Genomic DNA, 11,903 nt, shown 5'->3' with positions numbered 1-11,903 from the left:
TCAAAGTCGGACCAAAGCGGCAACTTTTCGAAGTCAAGTCTCATTCATCTCGTTTTGAACAGAGTCGACCCAGTAACTAGAAATTAAATGATTACATTTTTCAATCACCGGTATACTATCATCATTATGAACAAGAGTCTCAAAACGGCTAATCAAATTTTTAAACTCCGAATATTTAACACTAAATTTTGGTAGGGACAATTTCGGAAATCGAGCACGAGTTGGGGCCGTAGAAGCTGATACCGAGGGCTGCGTATCGCTTGTTATCTTCAATGCATCGATAAGCGACATTATCTTTGCCTTGGTTACAATGGCCATTTCTTCCAGCTCGGCTCCAAATTCATCTTTGCTATCAATTTCTTCCATTTGCTCTTGCAATAGGTTGGCCTTGTTAATAGCAGTATTCAGAACATCGAGTCTGCATTGTTGCTCTGTCAATTGCAATGGAATTGACCCACCCTTTAATCGATCCTCTAAGCGGCGAATGCTTTTGACTCGGTTTTTAAGCTTACTTTTTAAGTCATCGAGAACAGACTTATTTTCTTGTGCCATTTTACTATGTATAATATACGCGACGACAACCAATATGTTTTAGTAGATAAATAAATAATAAATGTTCAACAAGAACGAAAATAATTGAATGTCGAGGTACGAGGTTTAAGTTGGTTGCAAGTGACAGCCAAAAACGATATACCCTACCACTGTAGGGTAGCGCGTCACTTTCCAAGTGAGAGCCGTCACTTGGCGCTCCGTTTTGATCAAGCGCGGCAACGAAAATTCTCCCACCAAATACACAGCAAGCAACGGCGGATAAGCGAAGCGAGAGACGAAAAGAATGTACCGGTGCAGCTGCTTGTATGTGTGAATATGTGTATGGAAGTAAGTGTTATACACCGCGTCTTGGGTTAACGAACCAACTTTTTGGCGAATTTCAAACAACGAAACTGGAAAGAGGGGGGGCGACAGTGATTGCGGTAAACGATATATAATTGTCGGTTCAAAAACGGTTCAAATAGAGTATGGTATGGTTGTTGTATGTGTTATGTGGTGTTATATATGTATGTGCACTAATAAATTAAATGCATGCAAATCAAACTCTACTATATCATACGTCTGTGCCAAGAATTGAAAGCGAGGTGCTATTTTTCCAGCACAAAACAATTTATATATGTATTTATGTAAGTCTTCGGCTGTAGCTTTCAATTTTTTGCACAAATACCTCAGGCTCTGCGTTTGGATCTTTAAGTCCAGCTGCCACTTTCCTCTTGCAGTCCGTGCAATCACAAGGGGCCATTCGTCTTCTAGGTTGCACGGGGTCTGTTCGGGAAGCAGCAGGTAACCAGTAACCAGCAACGGTGAAGCAGCAAGTATATCGGCAGGGTAGCAGCAACGATCAGCAACAGGCGGTGAGGGTATTGCTCGGCCGACACGATGGTTTTGGCAAGGCTTTTATATTTGGATACACAAACACGACACTTTTATTCTATAATAGAATAAACTAGTTATATTTATTATAACTTTCTTTATGCAAACTGTGTCACTGTCACTTTTATTTGTTGCCTTTTTATACCCGTATTTAAAAAAGAGTTAAGGGGTATATTAGATTTGTGGTAAAAGTGGATGTGTGTAACGCAGAGAAGGAAACGTTTCCGACCCCATAAAGTATATATATTCTTGATCAGCATCAATAGCCGAGTCGATAGAGCCATGTCTGTCTGTCCGTCTGACCAAAGACAATATAAGTATGTCGCATATTAACTTTTTAATTTAAATAAAGAAAATGATTTATAAATGTAACTTCCGCGTTCGGTGTGTCTTTAACCACGGTACTGTTTGTTTGTTCCTCTGCTACTTTCGTGGACTGGCAGTTCTTGTCTGACGTAGCCTGGCGTGGGCATGAAAGAGAGTACATCTGCAGTAAAGCAGATTAAGAAGGAGAGCAAAAAGAAGTACACTCAAGGCTTGAGTGTGTGTTGGCAAAATTCTTGCATGTGTGAGTGATGACTGGAAAAGAGAAGATCGCAATTAGAAAAGAACTGCGGAGGCAGTCAGTTTTTGGAGTGTGAAGCGAGAAGTCATGCCACGCGCCAGGAAACGTTTTGTCGACGAGGTGGCAGAAGGAGAGGATGAGGAAAACAATGAAGAGTATTATTGTAAAAATGACTCTACGACATCAGAAGTGGGATGGACTACTCCTCAGGCCGGTTCTGACGAAAACCTCCAAATGCTGTTGGAGTCGCAAAATCGCCATTTTAAAAGCTCATCAAAACCGTGCAGCGTACGCAATCAAACGACGCAATAGTCGTCGTACTACCGAAATTCAATCCTGATCGTGCAGGCGCGGACGCGCTCTCTTGGTGTTCAACTGTCGACTACATTCTCTCTGAAAACCCGTTGGAGGGCAGCGCTCTTGTAATGTCTCTTAGCCAGTCGCTAGAGGGAACCGCGTCACATTGGCTGTCGCAAACTTGCTTTGCGGGCATAACATGGACACAATTTCGAGAATTATTTTTGCAACATTTTACTGGTACGGAGACCTTGGCGGCAACCGTTATGAATGGGCGCCCAAATGTTGGAGAATGCCTTTCGTTGTATGGAAGCAGAATGGTCACTTCGCTCATGTCCAGATGGAAATCATTGACCGTGGAACAAATAGCCGTTTCTGTTGTTTTGGCGCATACCGCTGGAGTTGACAAGAGACTGCAGCGTTTAGTGTTTACAACGGACATTAAGACGCGCAACGAGCTGCATCAAGAATTGAAGGCGTTTTCATTTGACGTACGACAGGGTCAGTGTTCTACTGATAATTCATCTGCTCCGCCAGCAAAAAGGGTCAAGCTATTTCCATACATCAAGTGTCACAATTGTGGGAAACTTGGTCATAAGATGGCCGACTGTCGTTTTAAGAGAGAAGCAGCTCGGCACCAACCAAATCACAATCAGCACGTTTCCAGCACAGGAGATAAGAATGCCCAGAGCGTGGCACACCTTCCAACAACATTAACGTTAAGCACGTTAACGTGTGTACTGTCGTCGAGCCCATGGGAACGCTGATGCAATTTGGTGAGTCGTTTCCATTTTGTTTTGATTCCGGAGCCGAATGCTCGCAAGGAAGCTGCGTCACAGAGACTTTCCGGAACTAGAGTAAACAATGTAGTTGTACTAAGGGGTATTGGTAATAATACAGTATGTAGCACTTTACAAATACTTGCAAATGTTATGATAAGCGAATATTCTTTTGAGATTCTGTTTCACGTGGTTCTAAACAACTACATGAATTACGAAGTAATGATTGGTCGAGAGATTTTGAGCCAGGGAATCGGTGTAACAATTACCTCTAAATCGCTTGTTATATTTAAGGAAAAATCTATATATCCTGTGTTGGTTCCCGAAAGCACTCCTGACCTGGCAAGCGTTGATACCGATTTGGTAGGATCTGATAGAGATCAGTTGATAACAATTTTAAAAGACTATTCTAAATCATTTATAAATGGAGTTCCACAGAGCCGCGTGACTACTGGACAATTGGAAATACGTCTGATTGATCCTAACAAGACAGTACAGAGACGCCCCTTTAGGTTGAGTGTTGAAGAAAAAGAACAAGTAAGACGAATAGTGGATGAATTGTGAAAGGCAAATATTATACACCCTAGTTGTTCTCCGTTTGCGAGCCCGATGATACTTGTCCGAAAGAAAAATGGTTCGGACCCACTGTGTGTAGACTATAGAGAGTTGAACGCAAACACTGTGTCTGATAAATATCCTTTGCCACTGATTTCTGATCAGATTTCCCGATTGTGTGGAGCTAAATATTTTACCTGCATAGATATGGCAAGTGGGTTTCATCAAATTCCAATTCATCCCAACTCAATCGAGCGCACCGCTTTTGTGACACTAGAAGGACAATTCGAGTTTTTGGCTATGCCTATGGGGCTTAAGAATGCCCCATCGGTATTTCAAAGGGCCGTTAACAAGACATTAGGTGAACTTACTCATTCATATGTCGTTGTTTATATGGACGACATTATGATAGTCGCGGGCAATAAAAATGAAGCCCTGGATAGGTTACGAGTAGTTTTGCAAACGCTTACCAAAGCTGGCTTCTCTTTTAATGTTGCAAAATGTTCTTTTCTTAAGTCCAGCGTTGAATATTTGGGATTCGAAGTTAGAGAGGGTGAAATCCGACCAAATCCGCGAAAGATACGTGCCTTGGTGAATTTGATTCCTCCGCAGTCGGTGCACCAATTAAGGCAGTTTATTGGATTGGTTTCGTATTTCCGGCAGTTTGTGCCTAAATTTTCGCAGATGTTAAAACCACTTTATGCTTTGACTTCGAAAAATGTTTCTTTTCATTGGGACCTAGAGCACGAGCAAATACGGCAGAAAGTTATTTCTATTCTGACCAATGAACCTGTTCTCACTATCTTCGATCCGCAATTTCCCATAGAGCTGCACACTGATGCGAGTGCAGATGGCTATGGTGCAATTTTGTTGCACAAAATTGACAATAAGCCTAGGGTAATCGAGTACTACAGCAAACGAACATCACCTGCTGAATCTTGATACCATTCATATGAGTTAGAGACCCTCGCTGTTTACAATTGAATTAGACATTTTCGCCATTACATACATGGCCGCAAATTTGTAGTTTTCACAGATTGCAATTCGCTTAAGGCCTCCCGCACCAAGATCGAACTGACTCCCAGAGTACATCGTTGGTGGTCGTATATGCAGTCGTTCGAATTCGAAATAGAATATAGACCTGGTGAGCGAATGGCTCATGTAGATTTCCTTTCTCGAAACCCACTACCAGACAATCATGTAGTGTTACCTAGTACAGTCGAACATCACATCAATTTAACTGAGATCACAGATAATTGGCTGTTGGCTGAACAGCAGAGAGATAAGGAAACGTCGTCAATTGTTACCAAGTTGCGTGACAATGAGTTATCTGAGGATATGGCCAAGACGTATGAGTTGCGAGCTGGAACACTCTATAGGAAAATTCAGAGAAATGGAAAAACCCGTTGTCTGCCTGTTATCCCAAAGCCGTTTAGGTGGTCCGTAGTTAATAATGTTCACGAGGCAATTATGCATCTTGGTTGGGAGAAAACACTGGAGAAAATGTATGAATTTTATTGGTTTGAAAAAATGTCTAAATATGTCCGCAAATTTGTAGATAACTGCATTACCTACAGATTGTCCAAACCACCATCTGGAAAAATACAGGCCGAATTGCATCCCATCCAGAAGATTGATATTCCGTGGCAGACTGTCCATATCGACATTACTGGAAAGCTTAGTGGTAAAAACGACCAAAAGGAGTATGTTATTGTCCAAATAGACGGATTAACCAAGTTTGTCCACTTGTGCCATACAGTAAGGCTGGATAGTGAAAACTGTATTAAAGCTGTGAAGGCATCAATATCGTTGTTTGGTGTCCCTTCTCGCTTGATCGCAGATCAGGGTCGTAGTTTTTCTAGTTCAGTGTTTCGTGATTTCTGCTCTGCGCAAAAGATATATTTGCATTTAATTGCAACTGGGGCTAGTCGAGCCAGGTGGAGCGAGTAATGAGTACTTTAAAGTCAATGCTAACTGCTGTTGAAACGAGCCAGCGATCCTGGCAAGATGCTTTACAAGAGGTACAATTGGCTCTGAATTGCACGTCCAACAGAGTGACCAAAGTTAGTCCATTAGAATTACTTATTGGAAAAGAAGCAAGGCCATTTGGTCTAACGCCTGTTGCTGATAATGAAAATACTGTTGAAGTTCAAAAAGTTAGAGAAATGGCAAAGTATAATATGGAAAAGAATGCCAATTACGAAAAAAATAGATTTGATAAAAATAAGGCAGCAATTGTAAAACACAAGGTCGGAGACTATGTGCTGCTTAAGAATGAAGAAAGGTACCAAACCAAATTAGACCCTAAGTATAGAGGTCCGTTTTTAGTGACCGAAGTTTTGGATGGGGATCGGTATAAGCTTAAGTCGATCAATTCTAATCGAACGTATAAATACTCGCACGAATTTTTGCGAAGTATGCCCAAGGAGGGGATTACCACAGAGTTGGATATTGGAAGTGATGAGGAAAATGTCGAAGTTAAAGCCGGTGAGAGCTTGAATGTTACTGAGTATGATGATCAATATGATGAAAATGAGGCCTTTGAGGCCTGTGATGATGTTGACATGATGTAAAAGTAATGAGTTGTTAAGAAGATATGATGGCCAGTTTAATGTGATTTAAGCTGCGTGCTATTGTTGTATGATGGCCAGTTTAATGTGATTTAAGCTGCGTGCTATTGTTGTATGATGGCCAGTTTAATGTGATTTAAGCTGCGTGCTATTGTTGTATGATGGTCAGTAAAATTTGATTTGAGCTGTGAACTTTGACTGTTTGGCCGGTTTAATGTGGTGTAAACTGTGAGCTATGGTAACGAAGATAATGCTGTTTGGCCGGTTTATTGTGATATAAACTGAGAGCTATTGTACGTTCAATAAATTTTGGCTATATTAATTTGTGATAACCCGTATCTTGGGGCGGTAAAATTAAATCAATTTAAAAAGAAAGTAAGCTTTAAGGATAGCATTTCTATATAAAGGAGTAATTATTTGTTTATGATTTATATTTCGAAAACATGTGAAAGAAAAACAAAGATTAAAGGAAAGAAAAGAAATTTGTATTTGCAAACACACGAGGACGTGTGTAGGTCAGGAAGGCCGTGTCGCATATTAACTTTTTAATTTAAATAAAGAAAATGATTTATAAATGTAACTTCCGTGTTCGGTGTGTCTTTAACCACGGTACTGTTTGTTTGTTCCTCTGCTACTTTCGTGGACTGGCAGTTCTTGTCTGACGTAGCCTGGCGTGGGCATGAAAGAGAGTACATCTGCAGTAAAGCAGATTAAGAAGGAGAGCAAAAAGAAGGTACACTCAAGGCTTGAGTGTGTGTTGGCAAAATTCTTGCATGTGTGAGTGATGACTGGAAAAGAGAAGATCGCAATTAGAAAAGAACTGCGGAGGCAGTCAGTTTTTGGAGTGTGAAGCGAGAAGTCATGCCACGCGCCACGAAACGTTTTGTCGACGAGGTGGCAGAAGGAGAGGATGAGGAAAACAATGAAGAGTATTATTGTAAAAATGACTCTACGACAAGTATATTATATAAGTATACTTATATTGTCTTTGGTCTGACCGCCTGTCCGTCTGTCTGTCTTGTTGAGCGCCTAGATCGCAGAGACTATAAGAGCCATATCTACCAGACTGCTGAATCTGAATCAGAGCGGATCATAATTATAGCCAGAATGACGAAATTAATTTTCAGTTGCTTCCCCTGCCCCCTCCAGCCATCGACAACACAACTCATTTTCCATCTCGCTCGCACACGCTGCTGCGTTCAGTGCGCGAGCAACCCCTAGCGGAGAAGATGGTACATGTATAATCTACATGTTAGATGTAGAAAATACATAATATATGTAGATGTAGATAACAGATGTAGAAAAAAAATGTCAAATGTAAAATTTTTTTTTTTTAATGCTAAAATTCTAAAAAATCATATGTTCAAAAATGTATATTCTGACTGAGTACGGGTATAAGTAGAGTCGTGTCCCCAGAAGCGACTCACACGTTCCTTCTCGTTTTTAATTTATTCTTTAAGTCCACCCGGGGGCGCCATGAAAATTTAGAATAGTTTTTCCAAATGCGAAGACCAAAAGACTTGGGTGGCGTAAAGTTTATTAAAAAATGCGGAACTAACGAAGTTCTCGTGCGCTCGATCGAAGTCAATTTCAACGATTATATTCTAAAATTCATTACAATTCGTTCTATGCCTAGCTAACCTACGGTGGCAAAGCGGGGCGAATTCGCCTTGAGCGAAAGAGCGAGCTTTTATTGCGCTCCCGCCTTGCCCTAACCTACTTACACTAGACTTCAAGAATTCAAAAATAATCTTAAGGAATAATTCGTAAATTGAAATTGCCTTACTGTTCCCACATTTCAATGATTCCGAAGAAGATAGACGCTTCCGGAAAACAGAAGTACAGGTTAGTCGTAGACTATAGAGGTCATAACGAGATAACCATAAAGGATAAGTTTCCAACTCCAAGAATGGATGAAATCCTAGACAAATTAGGAAAGTGCCAATATTTCACCACAATCGATTTGGCAAAAGGTTTCCATCAAATCCCAATGGAAACTAATTCGATCGCGAAAACAGCTTTCTCTACCAAACATGGTCATTACGAGTATACTCGAATGCCATTTGGGCTAACCAACGCCCCCGCCACATTCCAAAGATGCATGAACGATCTTTTGGAAGACCTAATTTTCACAGACTGTTTGGTGTACTTAGATGACATAATAATTTTAGCCAAGCCTATGACGCTCAAACTAAAGAAACGAGCAATAATAGATCCTATAGAAGAGAAATATGTCGAGGCATTCGAGAGACTAAAAGTACTCATCACCTCAGACCCAATTCTCGTGTATCCAGACTTTAACAAAATGGTTTCTGTTACTACCGACGCTAGTAACATGCCTATAGGTGCAGTCCTATCGCAAGACCATAAACCGATCTGCTACGCCAGCCGAACGCTGAACGAACATGAGATCAATTATTCCGCTATCGAGAAAGAATTGTAAGCAATTGTTTGGGCTACTAGGTATTTTTTTTTTTTTTATATGTCTGGACGTTGATATGCAATGGCTGCACCATCAAGTGGCCCATGCGACACCAAGCCGAAGCCTGTTACGCGCGGAACCCAGGCAGAAACGCAGCCCTCCTCCCGCCCAACCGACCGAGGGGCGCTGCCGCATGACGCGTGTTACCGAACCGACCGCGAGCATGCAGGAAAGATAGGTGTTAGACTAAAATTCGAGGAAAATTAGAGCTAAACACAACTCAAAGAGCTAAACATGCAGAGATAGCTAAGAAATATAACTAATTACGGGAAAGATATGTTAGTAATGTTAATGTTAGTTTAAGAAGATTAAGGGAATTAGTAGTTGATATTATGTGGTAGAGGGAATTGAAGTCCGAGCAAAGTACCCTAAATGGTTCGTGCAAGGAATAATTCGATCTACAAAGCGGAAGGAACAAAGGAATGAAGTTTCTAGTAGATCTAATAGGAATCGTAAGGTTTATGCGGCTCAACAAGTCAGGGCTATCTACGTCACCCTTGATCAGGTTGTGCATAAAAATCACACCAAGCATTTTTCTACTACTAAAATCGGACGAACAAGCGAGATGTAGAGAGTCTTCGTTATATAGGGGTCGTCAAATTCCTTTGACCACCTCTTTATAAACCCAAGCACACCCATGGCCTTATTTAACTTAACTTTGGGTCTAATTTAACACCAAGATCATCAACCAAGGTAATTCTCTCAAGAGAACCACCGCAGAGGCTATATGGAGCCAAAAGGGGGCTGGAGCGATGAAATGTCATTACTTTGCATTTCGAGGCATTTAGGTGTAACATATTTGCACAACACCATGATTGAAAGTTATTGAGATCGGATTGCAAGCGAGAGTGAAATGAAATGTCCTTATACTGGACACAAAGTTTAACATCATCCGCATACATGAGTACTCGAGAGTTTGTTAATACTGAAGGCAGATCAATAAAGAATGTGAATAGTAGGGGGCCTAGATGGCTGCCCTGTGGTACTCCAGAAGTAACCTTAACAGGTGAAGAGAAGAGGACTCTTTGAGACCTAGAACGAAGGTAGCTAGAAATCCATCTCAAAAGATTAGGCGGAAACCCTAAAAGGTCAAGTTTTTGTGCTAAAAGGGAATAGTTTACAGAATCGAATGCTTTACTAAAATCATTGTAAATGACATCCGTCTGCAAGTTACCTTGAAAGCCTTTAATGATAAAAGAGGTAAACTCTAATAAATTTGTGGTTGTTGATCGTCGCCTTATAAATCCGTGCTGCAAGTGCGTTGCAAGTGCGGAGTTAAAATTTTTTCACATCTGCATCAGACTTGCTACCTTTCTTATGGAGCGGAATAATAAAAGATTCCTTCCAGATGGGGGGGGGGGAAGCATGAAGAGTTAATGGATAGGGTGAATAGTTTAAGCAAGGGTCCACACAGAGCGTCGGCACAGTACCTAAGTACACAGCCGGGAACTCCGTCGGAACCTGGTGAAAACACCGGCTTAACTAGTCGAAGATCATGAAGCAGTGAGCTTTCATTTAACAAGGGGCTGAAGATGCCATTCGAGAACATTCGAGAACATTCGAAATAATTAGCGACCATAAGCCGTTAGTATGGTTAAACAACCTCAAAGAACCAAATATGAAACTACAAAAGTGGAAGATCAAATTAAACGAATTCGACTTCAAATATTCGACGGACGCCCTTTCCCGAGTTAAAGTTAACGAAAACCTACTCGAAGAAGTCTCTGACAGTGCAGGCGCCACAATACACAGTGCGCAAGAAGACAATCTCAATCATATTCCCATTACAGAACGACCAATCAACTATTTCAATCGCAAGATTGAGTTGATCAAGGGAGATGAAGATAAAGTAACTACACAACACTATTTCCATAAATTGATTATCAAAATCACATACAAGGAAATGACCAAAACCTTGGCTAAAGAACTCATTAAGGAATATCTATGTACCAAAAAGAGTGCATTTTATTTCCATAACGAGACTGATTTCCCAACTTTCCAACAAGCGTATTTGGAAATTATCAGTCCAATCAATTTCACAAAAGTTATGAAATCAAGTTCAAAACTCATAGATATACCCAATTACGCGGAATTCAAAGAATTGATAATGAAAAACCATAAAGAATTACTTCACCCTGGAATAGAGAAAACCATTAATTGGTTTAAGGGAAAATACTACTACCCTGACCACCAAAAATTGATACAAAATATAATAAACGAATGCACAACGTGTAATATTGCCAAGACTGAGCATAGAAACACCAAGTTGTCATTTGAAGTAACACCGGAAGTCTTAAACATCCGAGAACGGTACGTAATGGACTTCTATCTGATAGGTGACCAACAGTTCCTATCATGTATCGATATATACTCAAAATTCGCTACACTAATAGAAGTGAACAGTCGTGACTGGTTAGAAACCAAAAGGGCGATACTAAAAGTCTTTAATGAAATGGGAAAACCCCAAGAAATTAAAGCCGACAAAGATTCAGCCTTTATGTGCGCAGCATTGCAAGCATGGCTTATCTTGGAAGATGTCAAGATCCTAATCACATCCAGTAAAAATGGAATATCAGACGTTGAAAGATTCCATAAAACGGTGAACGAAAAATTGAGGATCATATCTAGTGAGATTGACCTCGAAAACAAATACACTAAATTTGAACTAATAATATACACATAAAATCACACGACCCGACATAATACTACCAACAGAACAGCTGCAGATATATTCATATACGGAGGAAGTCCAGAGTACGACACTCAACTGAACAAGGTGAATCAGATCACCCAGTTGAACCAAAGTCGTAAAGACTTCGAAGTAGACACTAGGTTTAGAAAATCACCTCTAGTGAAGTCCAAAATAACTAACCCTTTCAAAAAGACGGGTGAAATAACCAAAATAGATGAAAAACACTACGAAGTAAAGAATAGGGGAAGAAAGATAACACATTACAAAACCAAATATAAAAAGAAAAAGAAAATTAATATTAGCAAATATTACTTCTGGAGTACCACAGGGCAGCCATCTAGGCCCCCTACTATTCACACTCTTTATTAATGATCTGCCTTCAGTATTAACAAACTCTCGAGTACTCATGTATGCGGATGATGTTAAACTTTGTGTCCAGTATAAGGACATTTCATTTCACTCTCGCTTGCAATCCGATCTCAATAACTTTCAATCATGGTGTTGTGCAAATATGTTACACCTAAATGCCTCGAAATGC

This window comes from Drosophila obscura, unplaced genomic scaffold (assembly GCF_018151105.1).
Source record: "Drosophila obscura isolate BZ-5 IFL unplaced genomic scaffold, ASM1815110v1 contig_206, whole genome shotgun sequence".
NCBI lineage: Eukaryota > Metazoa > Arthropoda > Insecta > Diptera > Drosophilidae > Drosophila > Drosophila obscura.
Note: the sequence above shows the minus strand (reverse complement) of the source record.